Here is a 14,483-nt window from a genome sequence, read left to right as displayed (position 1 = left end):
GGTATTTGTTAAGCATTTAGTGTGTGTCAAGAACTGTTTTAAGATGCAAGATAGTCAGGTCAGCTAGTCCCTGTCTCACGAAAGACTCACAGTCTTAAGTAGGAGGATAGGAATTGAGAATCCCCATTTTACAGATGAGGTACCTGAGGCACAGAGAAGTTGTGTCTTGCCGAAGACCACAATGCAGACAAGTGGCAGAGCCCAAATTAGAACTCTGGTCCCCTGACTCTCAAGCCTAAGATTTTTCCACTAGGCCATACTGCTCCCCTGTAGGTGGGGGAAAGCTGAAGATGATGGGTCAACTAATAGCTAGAAATGAGGGAACTACCTCAGAGCAGAAGCTTTGGGAAGACTGTCAAGTGACAGGGGAAGATTATTCCTGTCAAGTCACCATCATTTTAAAATATTTCCTAATTACTTTTACACTGTGCATCCTTAGTTAAACCAGCGGTGTTTTGACAATTTTTTGGGAGAAGGGTCACAGGAGAGCATCCCTTCTCTACTTAGGGGACATGGAGGTGGAATGTGGAGGAAGATGCTTGGCTCCAAGAGGGATACTGGGGAGAGGGCAAGGAGCAGAAAATCTATTTCATATCTGGTTTTCGCAGCAAGTGTTGCAGAGATGAAGGGGAAGAGATACCTGGCCAAGGGCTGGAGTTTTTCCTTCCCTCCCTTTCCTATCTTGCCTTTGAAAAGGAAGCTAGATAGATGCCCCTCTGACCACCTCATATGATTTCCACAAGCTCTTGCTCACCAGAAGGGTTGCCATTCCCCTAAAGACACTGAAGGATGAATACCTGGGATCACCCTTTGCAGATGGGAGAGAATCAGACCGAACCTGTCTAGAGTTGCTATAAAGGCAAGGAACTTACGACCCGCTTATTTTTGAAACTTCTCTCCCACTGTAGGCTGGGCTGTTTCTTGAGGATGTGGAGAAAATCACATGGCAAGTGAGTAATAAATAGAAGCGGTAGATAATAAATTGCCCCCGAGGATTTTGCTGAAATTCAGTAAGATGTAAAAAGATGAATTGTGAAGTATGTGTTGAGCTACTTTTATTTGGCCAAATTGAGGCATGCCCTTTCTGGAGGAAACACATTCTACCAGGAAAATGGAGGAAATTGCTAGTTGTGGTTAACTTTTCAGGGAAAACCAAGAGGAGATGTCTCAGGCATCCTCACGCTCAGAGGGTGTACAGATCGACATAAAGTCAGTTTGTGGTCCCATAGTGCTCTTGATAACATTTCCCTTGAGGCGTTAAGCCAGAGGGGGGAGAAAACAATCTTCAGTCTTTGGTAATGTGGATTGTTGCAGTTATTCTCTGCAGGAGACTGCTCTTCCCAATGATTGTCTCTGTGGGTATTAGAAAAGAAAATCTTTTTTCCCCCCTTTTCTTCAGCGACAACTTTGTTTCTGAAATCCACTAGGGAAAGCTGTAAATGCCAGCAGTAGATTGTGGCAGTTTTGCCTGACCTGCCATAAAACAGATCTGTTATCCGGGGATTGACCCAGTGCAAACTTCGGATGCATCCTGAGAGCTTGATTTCGGCTGTCTTGTGCTTTAGGGTTTTTTTTCTTTCAGCAATGTGATGGTGCGCATCACATTATTCAGATGTGGCTCCCCCCAAAAAACAGATATTTCCTGACTTAAACATGACTTTCCTGCTAAATTAGAAAATAACCAGTGTGGCCTAGTGGAAAGAACATCCCTGGGAGTCAAAGGGTCTGGTTCTTAATCCTGAGTCGACCACTTGCCTGCTGTGTGACTCTGGGCAATTTTCTTACTTTCCCTAATCCTTGCTCTGTCACTTGTCAGCTGTGTATCTTTGTACATATTTATTATTCTATTTATTTTATTAATGATGTGTCTATATAATTCTATGTATCTATTTTCTATTTATCTATTTTGATGCTATTGATGCCTGTCTACTAGTTTTGTCTGTCTCCCTGCTTCTAGACAGTGAGCCTGTTGATGGGTAGGGATTGACCCTATCTGTTGCTGAATTGTACTTTCCAAGCACTTAGTACAGTGCTCTGCACACAAAGTGCTCAATAAATACAATTGAATGAATGAATGAATAGTGGATTGAGCACAGGCCTGGGAGTGAGAAAGTCTCTCCACTCCTCTGCCACTCACCTCCTCACTGGGCCTGGTTCTCGCCTGTCCCGCCATTGACCCCTGGCCCACATCCTCCCTCTAGCCTGGAATGCCCTCCCTCCTCACATCAATCAATCAATCAATTGTATTTATTGAGCGCTTACTGTGTGCAGAGCACTGTACTAAGTGCTTGGGAAATACAAGTCGGCAACAGATAGAGACAGTCCCTACCCAACAGTGGGCTCACAGTCTAGAAGTGGGAGTCAGAGAACAAAACCAAACATACTAACAAAATAAAATAAATAGAATAGATATGTGCCTCAGTTACCTCATCTGTAAAATGGGGATTAAGACTGTGAGCCCCACGTGGGACAACCTGTTCACCTTGTACCCTCCCCAGTGCTTAGAACAATGCTTTGCACATAGTAAGTGCTTAACCATTGCCATCAATATTATTACTGTGTGCAGAGCACTGCCAAGTGCTTGGAAAGTACAATTTGGCAGGCACTATGTTATGACGGTAGAAGACTGTAAGCTCATCTCTAGAGTGTGAGCTTGTTGTGGGCATGGAATGTATCTGTTTATTGTTATATTGTACTTTCCCAAGCGCTTAGTACAGTGCTCTGCACATAGTAAGTGTTCAGTAAATACGATTGAATCTACTGAATGAAGCAGAAGGGAGGCAGAACTGAGATTTCTGTCAGTTGTGCATCTTAACTGTGAACCCAGCACGTCTGAGTTCCAAGCTTAATCAGACTCATTCATTCGGCTTTAGAGATCGTCATCATTTATTTCATCCTTTCATTTCCTTTCGGCCTTTCACTGGGATGAAAAGTTTCTGATTATGTGTGTTAAATGATTTTACAAAAAACCAGCTCTGACAAGTTACTTTTATATTGCACACTATTTTCTGTTCACTGGAATGATCTGAAAAAGATGACCTTAGTCCAGGGTTGCTAAGGATTAAAATCATGTGTATTGGAAGACAGGGAAAAGACATAAGAGCCAGTAAACATAGCCTTATTCATTCTTGAATCAAAGCTTGCTCATTAAAAAGTCTCCGCTAGGTTTCTCCTTCCAAAGGTTGAAGGATAGAAAAAGAATAAAACCATCAAGCATTCTAGTTTCAATATGTCATTGTAGTTTTATAGTAGTTTTATTGCCTGAATGGATTTGGATAGGAGAGTTTGGAGAAGGAGATTACATTTATTCACAAGCTTTGTGGATAAAAGAGCTCCAAGCAAGTTAGGGTAGTTGTTTCTCTCAGGAGAATTATTTTCTATGGCTTAAGATCCTTGAAAGAAAGCAGTCTCTAAATTTTACAGTCATCGTCTCAAAAGGTGGAAATATGGAAGGAGACAAATGGTCGGAAATTTCTGGAGAAAGACAGGCAGACTCTGCGTTGCCTTCCAGAGAATATTTTCAACTCTTTTTGTGTTGTTAAATCTACCGAGGAGCCAGGGCAGACCACAAAACCCCAGGGAAAAGGGAATATAAAAGACTGTCAATCTCCCGGGACAGACATTTATTATACTAAAACCAACTGACAGTTCTGAGCTGTGGTCTTACCCTCCGTCAAGGGAAATGTTGGTGCCAGAGCATACATCACGGGCCCAAGGAATTATACTAGTTTCTCACCATTGCTTACAAATCCCAGAGGAACGAACAGGTGAATTGAAGTGGTGACCTAAAAGATGAGAGTCTCTGAGGAGATGGGCACTATCAAAATGTCATCTAGATAAATAAGAACCCAAGCTCCCAGTATCTTAAGTAGCTAGACTATTGATTAAAGAATCATGATAAATGAGTATAGGGCTGTGAATAAGATCAATACCATCAACCTTAAAGTCAATCTCCTGTACTGGCTTGAACAGAGCCACTGAAAAACAACACTCTAGAGAACTACCGATCTTTGTCTGAGGCAAGTGAAGATTTTGAGCTTCTTTATATGCAATTTTTTATAAATGAACTTTTAAAAATCTTGGGGTGCATGTGTAATAATCTAGGACTATCTCAAGAGATTTGGGCCCAGAATAATAGGAATTTCATAGGGGCAGGGGGGCTTAGCAAAATAAAAATGTAAGAATAGAAAGTGACCAGAAATGTGTAAAGATGTGGTTAAGAAAGTATTCAGGATAATCTGCTCATGGTAATTATAAGAAGCATATTTCAAATCCTAGAAAGATGAATTAATGAACAAATAAGACTTTAGGGACTTGTAAAGCAATTGTTAGGGAGGCTATCAAAGTAAGATTTGAAGATGGGCTATTTAGAAAGTTAAAGAATCAGACAATTATGTATCAAGCTCCTTAGCACTGTTCCCCTCCCTGCCCAACCTATCATTTCCAAGAAAACTGGGAATTGAAATTCTGGTGAATGGCAAGATATTGCAAGAGGAAAAGGCCGCATATACAGGTATTCTTAAATGCTCAAGATGGAACTGTTTCAAATAGATTTTTAGTATTTGATTTAGAAAATTGATAAACAGTTCCCTTTTTGAATATTGGGGAAGGAATATCCACTTCAGGTGGTAGATTTTCAAAATGTTGAAGTTAGTGAAGTTGAATTATTTCTAGTATTTTATTTCTAGTCTGCATTTCGATCAGGGTCTGGATCATAAGGCACTAAGTGAGAACACTAGGAGTGGAGTAGAATTGATATGAGGCTCAGGTGAGTGGAAAGAACAAAGAAACAATTAGATAAAGTTTAAGTAGGAAAAGTCCAGTTGTCCAACAGTATTTGCAAACACCTACTGTAAAGTGGTGAAAGTTGCTGTGACTGAACTTCTTATCCTGTTAGGAATAATATCAATGGAGGAGATTCAGATGTTCACTGAAGACAACCATACAATCAATCAGTAGTATATAGTGAGCATTTACTTTGTGGAGTGGCCTGTTCTAAGCACTTGGGAGAGTAAAATGGAGTTAGTAGACATGATCCCTGTCCTCAGAGCTTACAATCTAGTAAGGGAGGCAGACAGTAAAATATAATTCAGGTAGGGGGGAGCAAAAGAGTATAAAGACATGCACTTAATTGCTTTGGGGTGGATTGGTGAGTAAGTACTACAAAGCTTAGGTGATGCCAGAAGGGCGTAAGTGAGAATAGTGCAGAAAATAGGATGGGAGGAATAAGAGATGAATTGGTGAAGCCCTCCAGGAGGAAAAGTGGTACAGTCTCAATTGTTGGTACAATCTCTCATCATATCCCGACTGGATTACTGCATTAGTCTCCTTTCTGATCTCTCATCCTCCTGTCTCTCCCTGTTTCAATCTATACTTCACTCTGCTGCCCAGATTATCTTTCTACGGTAATGCTCTGGGCATGTCACTCCCCTTCTCAAAAATCTCCTGTGATTGCCTATCAACCTTCGCATGAAGCAAAAATTCTTCACTATTGGCCTCAAAGCTCTCCATCACCTTGCGCCCTCCTACCTTACCTTCCTTCTCTCCTTCTACAGCCCAGCCTGCACACTCCGCTCCTCTGCCACTAATCTCACTGTGCCTCATTCTCGCCTGTCCCACCGTCAACCCCTTGCCCGTGTCCTACCTTTGGCCTGGAATGTCCTGCCTCCTCACATCTGCCAGACTAGCTTTCTTCCCCTCTTCAAAGCCCTCCTGAGAGGTCTAGACCTCCAGGAGGTCTTCCCAGACTGAGCCCCCATTTTCCTCTGCTCCTCCTCCTCCCCATTGCCCCTACTCCCTCTCTCTGATCTACCCCCTTCCCTGCTCTAAAGCACTTGTGTATATTTGTACATATTTATTACTCTATTTTATTAATGATGTGTACATATCATCATCATCATCATCAATCGTATTTATTGAGCACTTACTATGTGCAGAGCACTGTACTAAGCGCTTGGGAAGTACAAATTGGCAACATATAAAGACAGTCCCTACCCAACAGTGGGCTCACAGTCTAAAAGGGGGGAGACAGAGAACAAAACCAAACATACTAACAAAATAAATAGAATAGATATGTACAAATAAAATAAATAAATAAATAAATAGAGTAAAAATATGTACAAACATATGTACATATATACAGGTGCTGTGGGGAAGGGAAGGAGGTAAGATGGGGGGGATGGAGAGGGGGACGAGGGGGAGAGGAAGGAAGGGGCTCAGTCTGGGAAGGCCTCCTGGAGGAGGTGAGCTCTCAGCAGGGCCTTGAAGGGAGGAAGAGAGCTAGCTTGGCAGATGGGCAGAGGGAGGGCATTCCAGGCCCGGGGGATGACGTGGGCCGGGGGTCGATGGCGGGACAGGCGAAAGCGAGGTACGGTGACGAGATAAGTGGTGGAAGAGCGGAGGGTGCGGACTGGGCTGTAGAAGGAGAGAAGGGAGGTGAGGTAGGAGGGGGCGAGGTGATGGACAGCCTTGAAGCCCAGATATACATATGTATAGATGTACATATCTATAATTCTGTTTATTTTTGCTGTTGATGCCTGTCTACTTGTTTTGTTTTGTTGTCTGTCTCCCCCTTCTAGACTGTGTGCCCATCGTTGGATAGGGATTGTCTCTATCTGTTGCAGAATTGAACTTTCCAAGCATTTAGTACAGTGCTCTGCACACAGTAAGTGCTCAATATTTACGATTGAATGAATGAATGAGAAGTGAGAAGTGATTTCCGAAGGCTCTGATGGAAAGATCGGTGGTCTGCTGGTTGTGCAGGGAGAGGAAATTGCAGACGGGAAGAACTGCATGAGAAAGAGGCTGGTGGCAAGATTGATGAGAATGGGCAGCATGAGTAGGTTGGCCTGAGAGGAGAGAAGTGAGCAAGCTTGAGAGTAGTGAGAGAGGAGCAAGGATAAGCAGGGGAGAGAAAGTTGATTGAGTACCTTTAAGCTGGTGGTCAAGAGATTCTGCTTTATGTGGAAAGGAATTGGCAACCAATCAATCAATCAATCAATCAACCATATTCATTGAGCATTTACTGTGTGCAGGGCACTGTACTAAGGGGTTGGGAGAGTGCAACACAGCAATATAACAGGCCCATTCCTTGCCCAAACCACTGAGAGTTTTTGAGGAGTGGGGAGATGTGGGCAAAACTATATTTAGGAAGTTGGTTGGAGCAAGAGGGTGAAATATACACTGAAGTGGGGAGAGACTGGAGTCAGGGAAGTCAGTGAGGAGGTTGGTGTAGTTGATTCAAGATATGACAAGTGTTTGAACCAGTGTGGTGGTAGTTTAAAAGGAGAGGAAGGGACAGATGTTATGCAGGAAAGTGGCAAGTTACGGTAATGGAGAGCTGTTCAGGAAGGATGAGAGACTGAGGATGATGGGAAAAGAGGGAACTGGGAAAATAAGGAGAAGATTGGAAGACATTCAGGGTTATCAGAGGGGAGGTAAGGTCACCAAGGGTTTAAGAAAGGGAAATATGCCTTTTCTTTGTGGCTACAAAGAACATGAGGCAGTGTTGAACTTTTTTTTAGGAAACAGGGTCACCCATTCTCTTCTATCAAGGAAAAAAGAAATATGGCTTTTAAAACAATCCCCATTTTACAGATGAGGGAATTGAGGCACAGAGAAGTTTTGACTTGTCCAAGGTCATACATCAGACACGTGGCAGAGCTGGGATTAGACTTCTGATCATCTGACTCTTAGGCCCATACTCTTTTCACTAGGCCATGCTGCATCTCAGCAATATTTTCAATCATAATAATGTTCTTTCAGATCCATCATGAATTTTGGGATTAAACCAAATAAGTTTTCCAAAACATTTTTTCAGATTTGTCCTTGTACATTTTCTTCAGTGTTTCATTTTTCTTTCCAGGGATTCAGGATGATTTTTCAACAAGTCCTAGATGGATTTCACTAACGTGCCCTCTTAAAATCCCTTGTAGCTCACTGAGCCTATGATGTGTAAATGAAAGTGTTCAAACTAACAAATCCTCACTGCCAATTTTCCAGGGTTACATGTGAGATCTTATCCAAGCATAGTCAGGGATATTGGAATGAACAGTCTCATTAAATGACAGACTTGAACTTCTTTAAAGAGAAAACAAACTTCCCATGGAAAAAAAAATGGGGATAAGTTGTCAAGGGACTTGCCAGTTACCGTGTCATTTATAATGATTAATATATGAAAGCATCTTAACTGTTTGCTAAACTCTAATCACATGTCTCAGAAATTGCATGTACATTCCAAGAGGTTTCCTTTTTGTTTCTGATAAAGGATTACAGCTGTTCAACACTATGGCTTGTGTACTTCAGAGCACAAATAATGTGTGAAATGACTTCTGATCTTTTCAGGCTTGGAACAAAGTTCTACAAAGAGTTAGGGAAATGTTTGCAATACTGATCAAGCTTTTCCCAAACCGGTATTGTAAAAAAAAAAAAAAAAAAAAAAAAAGGAGCTCCATTAGAAGTGCTAAATGAGGATCATAATGAGATAGCCAAAGTCATGCCAAGTGAATTTAATCACTTTCTGATCCCAACTGCCACACAATTCAACTCTTTCTTAGCATAATTAAGCAAGTGACAATGAGGATGCTATTCCAAGGCATGGTAATGAGAAGCTGTGGGGCCTGAATTCAGCTGGAGGGGAATTCCTATTAAATATTTATTATATGTGCTGCTTCTTTAATAGCAAAAAAACCCAGAGAAGTAATTCAGTTAAGTGGGATGCGTCTCCTCTGAAATTAAACCGTTAAAAATGGAAGCCACCCGGTCACTTGGTTTAGGCTTCCTAATATTTAGGGCCTGAGGGCTTAGTTCAGCTTCAATAAAAATCATAGTTTAGGTGAGAACAAGCGATGTTATTGGAAGGGGAGGTGAAATTGGAAGAAAATAAAAATGGAAAGACAGGAGGAAATAGGTAAGTAACAAATAAGCATTTGAGAGGCTGAATATCCTAAATCATTAGGAAATTCTGCCTGTGGGATATTCAGGTATGGGATTTGGCTGGGAAAATATGACAGAGTGGCTATAATTTGATGTGAGGTAAATATGGAATTGAATTTAGTGATGGGAGAAATAATTCCAAGTAGGTTTGGTTTTAAAAAAAAGCTCCATGTCACACACAGCCCATAGAAAGAAAAGGGAGAAAGTTAATTTATAGCTTTAGTTGTTTTCTTTTCCGCCAATCTCATATAATCATTGTTAAAACATGAAAAAATAGTTCAAGGACGTTTTATAATTATGCACTGACTTGCTGTGTGACCATGTATCTCAGTTTCCTCATCTGTATAGTGGAGTTAAAATAGCAGCTCTCATCTTTCTCTTAAACTGGGAGCTCTATATGGGAGAGGGACTGTGTCCTATCAGATTGCCTCAGAGGTACCCCATTGCTAAGAGCTCAATAAATACCATTATAATTATTATCATCATTATTATTATCATCAGTGTAGCATGGAAGCAGAACTAATTAGCTGCAAGTTTTCATTGTTAATGAACAAGTACCCGTGACAAAATGTTTTCTCTATATTAGCAACAAGTTGGGTACAATACCCCAAATTATGGCTAGTCACAGTAATTTGAGGGGGACCTACTCCCCTGAACTTCAGAGCTTTTGGTTACTTTTGGTAGCAGGTGCAGTGCCCTGGAGAAGGCAGAAGATATGCCCTCAGCTGAAGTCTTGGGTCCTGAATTCTTGGGATCTTCTTGGGACTTGCAGATGTACGAGTCATGGAAGTGTAGCCTGGCATATAACAGCATCAGGGAAAAAATACTTTCATATTGGCATAGTGTCTTGGTCTTTAGAATCCTAAAGGTTGAGAGGACCTCATAAATGATTTAGAATAAAATGGCAGATTCATGTAAAGTGATATATTGGTAATCGCTTGGTAAAAATGTACAGGCTTGGTAAAAATAGCCAGTTTACATTTTTCATCTCTAGAGGGACTAAAAATAGGAGAAACACTAGCTGGGTGAAGGTGATTAATTTCAACTGGGTTAAAGCCCTGCCATGTATACAATCTAAAAAGCTTAATTATTTCTCTCAATAATTTCTCTAGTGCCACTAAAAGTGCAGTATAATATTTTAAAGCTGTTCTGGCCAGCGTATAACAAAGCATTGGCTGGATAGCACAGATTGACTTCAGCCATAATTAATTAATTAAGAGCGTGTAAAACATGGTTCATTAGCCAGGTGTGTGACAGTCTCAGGGTGCTGAGGACTCTGTAATTGCATAATGGGCATGCTGCTTCTGTGGTATTGGTTCATTAGCTCACAGCTTCTGTTAGGATTGTTCAGGTGTGACTTCCAAGGGTCGGGCCACTGACCTGCTTGGCCTTTCCAAGAATAGTTTCCTATCACGAGCTGAAGACTTTCCCTTTCTAGTTAAGATGAAACCTATGCAACAGGGACCATTTGGCTAATATTGAGGCACCGTGACATTTAAGGCGTTCTTCAATAATGAAGCCTAATATTCTTCATACCAATGTTACCACCTCTCCTGCCACAGGTTTTTAAAGCACTCTGAAAGATCAAAAGGGTGCTCTGTAAAAATAAAGCAACCATTGGTGTACACCTGGGGTAACTGACATAAGTAGCAGTAGTCACCTAATTTAATAAGCATTTATTGTTCATAAAGCACTAGGGAAGAATACATGGGTGAGAATTGGACATGTTCTGTGACCTGGAAGGAGCTCACAATTGAAATATAAAGAGAGGGGACTGAGACTGGTGAAACACAGAGGGAAGGTAAAACAATAAGAACACACAGATTGATAAAATATAAGGATAGGGGTACATGCAGAAATATAAAAGGATACTGTAGCTAGAAGAGCGAAGTTTTGGGTTCCTCATGGCACGGAGTCCAGCTTCCACAGCGACTGCCACAGTTCCTCACTATTTGTGCAGGTGGCTTGCTGCTGCTGCTTCTGTCTTCTGGCCGGGTTGGAGCGAGGCTAGCTGGAATAGAGGCATTCAACTATTCGTGGTAAAGTGTTCACTTGGCAACATGCTAGTAATGGTGAAGTTAATTCCCAGCAACTCTAGGGACTGGAAGATCTAATAGTGAATCAGACATTAATATGCCATGTGTCCTCAGGATGGTCAGTGAGGACCATCCTGCCAATTGCTGCCAATTGCGGGGTGGGCATGGAACCGTAGCAGAAGATCTGAAAGTGCTCAGTCGTCCTTTGCCTGAGGTGGAAGTGGTGTCTGTGAGTACAGGGATATGGGGTGGAAATGCAATAGCTTTGAACAAAAGGATGGGGATTGGGTCTTTTGGGTTTTTTTTTCATGGTATTTAAGTGCTTGTCATGTGCCAGACACTGTATTAAGCGCTGGGGTAGAGACACGGTAATTAGGTCAGACATAGTCCAGGTCTCACAAGGGGCTCACAGTTTTAATCCCTATTTTACTGAACTGAGGCACAGAGAAGCTCAGTGACTTGCCCAAGGTCACACAGCAGACAAGTGGTGGATCCGGGCTTGAAACCCAGTTATTCTGACTCCCAGGCTGGTGCTTTATCCACTAGGCCATGTTTCCCTGGGCAAAGGCTCCAAATTTTGGTGGGGGAGGGGGAAATCAATCAATTAATCATTCTTATTGAACACTTACTGTGTGCTGAGCACTATATTAAGCACTTGGGAGAGTACAATATAACAATTGATAGGCGCATTCTCTGCCCACAATGAATTTTCAGTCGAGGCGGGGAGGCAGACATTAATATAAATAAATAATTGACGGATATGTACATAAGTGTCGTGAGCCTGAGGGAGGGGTGAATAAAGGGTAGGGGTTGGGGTAGACTTTCGTATGACATTATATGGAAAGGTGGGGGTGGGTCTTCCCCCAGTTCAGGGAGGCCATGTGTGACAGGTGTCCCATGTGACCCCGCTTCGTTTCTCATCTGTACAAACGGAATTGCAATACAGTTCTCAGGGTAGATCTGAGCAAGCACCAATAAATGCAGTTGTAATGCTATCTGATAGCTAAGGATTGCTCAGAAATAGAGGCAGGAAAAGTGATTTGATTTTTAAAACTTCACCCTTACTTAATAAAAGGGCCTTGGGGCATAAACACGATAAAATCAGTCATTAAAATATTTAGATCACCCGACAGCATCAATAATAATAATAAAAAAACAGCAGCATATAACAGAATACCTCAAAATTACCACTCCATCTGAACCAAACAATTTAAAGGGTGGATTTTTTTCATTGTGCTTTTTAGTAAAACATTTTCGGTGATGGTGGGGGCCTAAAAATGAAGAAGCGAGGGCTGCGCTGGCCTAGAGGCACTCATCCCCCCTCCCAGCCCCAAAACACTTATGTACATATTAAATTTATATTAATGTCTTTCTCCTCCACTAGCCTGTGAACTCACTGTGGGCAGGGAATGTGTTTATTTTGCATTATACTCTCCCCAGTGCTTAGTACAGTGCTCTGCACACAGTAAGTGCTCAGTAAATATGAGTGATTGGCTGACTGATGTGAGCCCTTCATGTGCTGTCACATGTGCTGTCTCTGCTTCCTCCAAGGAGTAAATGGACAGGCTCTGCCACTTGTCAGCTGTGTGACTTTGGGCAAGTCACTTCACTTCTCTGTGCCTGTTATCTCATCTGTAAAATGAGGATTAAGCCTGTGAGCCCCACGTGGCCCAGCCTGATGACTTTGTATCTGTCCCAACGCTTAGAATAGTACTTGGCACATAGTAAGTGCTTAACAAATACCATCATAATTATTATCCAAAGCCCTCTCCGTGGACAGTGGGAGTTGTTCATCATCATCATCATCATCAATCATATTTATTGAGTGCTTACTGTGTGCAGAGCACTGTACTAAGCGCTTGGGAAGTACAAGTTGGCAACATATAGAGACAGTCCCTACCCAACAGTGGGCTCACAGTCTAAAAGGGGGAGATAGAGAACAAAACCAAACATACTAACAAAATAAAATAAATAGAATAGATATGTACAAGTAAAATAGAGTAACAAATATGTACAAACATATGTACATATATACAGGTGCTGTGGGAAGGGAAGGAGGTAAGTTGTTCTAAAATGAACTGCAAAAACTTAGTAGACTTCTCTCCTGAAAGACAGATGTACCTTTGACTGTGGTGGGGCTGAGGGAGGGACAGCAAGTAATAAGGGAACACGTAGTTGGAATTTACTTAGTTGCTGACTGTGTGCAGGGCATTGAATTAAGTGCTTGGGGGAGTCCAGAAGAATTGGTTGCCAAGATCCTTTCCACAAAGAGTTTACAGTCTAGTGAGGGGATACATCAATCAATCAATCAATCAATCGTATTTATTGAGCACTTACTATGTGCAGAGCACTGTACTAAGCGCTTGGGAAGTACAAATTGGCAACATATAGAGACAGTCCCTACCCAACAGTGGGCTCACAGTCTGAAAGGGGGAGACAGAGAACAAAACCAAACATGCTAACAAAATAAAATAGGATAGATATGTACAAGTAAAATAAATAAATAAATAGAGTAATAAATATGTACAAATATATATACATATATACAGGTGCTGTGGGGAAGGAAAGGAGGTAAGATGAGGGGATGGAGAGGGAGACGAGGGGGAGAGATTTCAGGGTAGCCATGCTGGGGCTAGGCTGTCAGACATGAAGGCTTCTGACAGAGGAGCGACCTAGCACGTTCAGCAGGAATCCCCAAAATAGCTGGGTAATGGAAACAGCAAAATGCCACCAGTGGCTACCCTGAAATCATCTGCTGGGTTATACCCCTATAGAATGGAACTGACATTGTGCTGCAGTCACTTTGGCCAAAAAGTGCATTAAAGTCCTGTGTATGCTTGGCATCATGCTCTATCCCTAACCTATCTCAGTGGAAAGAGCACGGGCTTTGGAGTCAGAGGTCATGGGTTCAAATCCCGGCTCCGCCAATTGTCAGCTGTGTGACTTTGGACAAGTCACTTAACTTCCTTGGGCCTCAGTTACCTTATCTGTAAAATGGGGATTAAGACTGTGAGCCCCCTGTGGGGCAACCTGATCACCTTGTAACCTCCCCAGTGCTTAGAACAGTGCTTTGCAAGTAGTAAGCACTTAATAAATGCCATTATTATTATTGGGAAGCAATGTGGCTCAGTGGAAAGAGCTCGGGCTTTGGAGTCAGAGGTCATGGGTTCAAATCCCGGCTCTTCCAACTGTCAGCTGTGTGACTTTGGGCAAGTCACTTAACTTCTCTGTGCCTGTTACCTCATCTGTAAAATGGGGATCAAGACTGTGAGCCCTCTGTGGGACAACCTGATCACCTTGTAACCTCCCCAATGCTTAGAGCAGTGCTTTGCACAAAGTAAGCACTTAATAATTGCCGTCATTATTATTATCCAGGATGAATGATATTATTATCCAGGATTATTATGCAGGAGTGGGGAGCACTCGGCAAACCACCAGTACTCTTATCAATTCCCTTTGGGGAAGGTTCTGCCTCCAAAAACCTCTGGGACTGGACCGAAACATCTATTGTTT

This window comes from Tachyglossus aculeatus, chromosome 6 (genome assembly GCF_015852505.1).
Source record: "Tachyglossus aculeatus isolate mTacAcu1 chromosome 6, mTacAcu1.pri, whole genome shotgun sequence".
NCBI classification, from domain to species: Eukaryota; Metazoa; Chordata; class Mammalia; order Monotremata; family Tachyglossidae; genus Tachyglossus; species Tachyglossus aculeatus.
Note: the sequence above shows the minus strand (reverse complement) of the source record.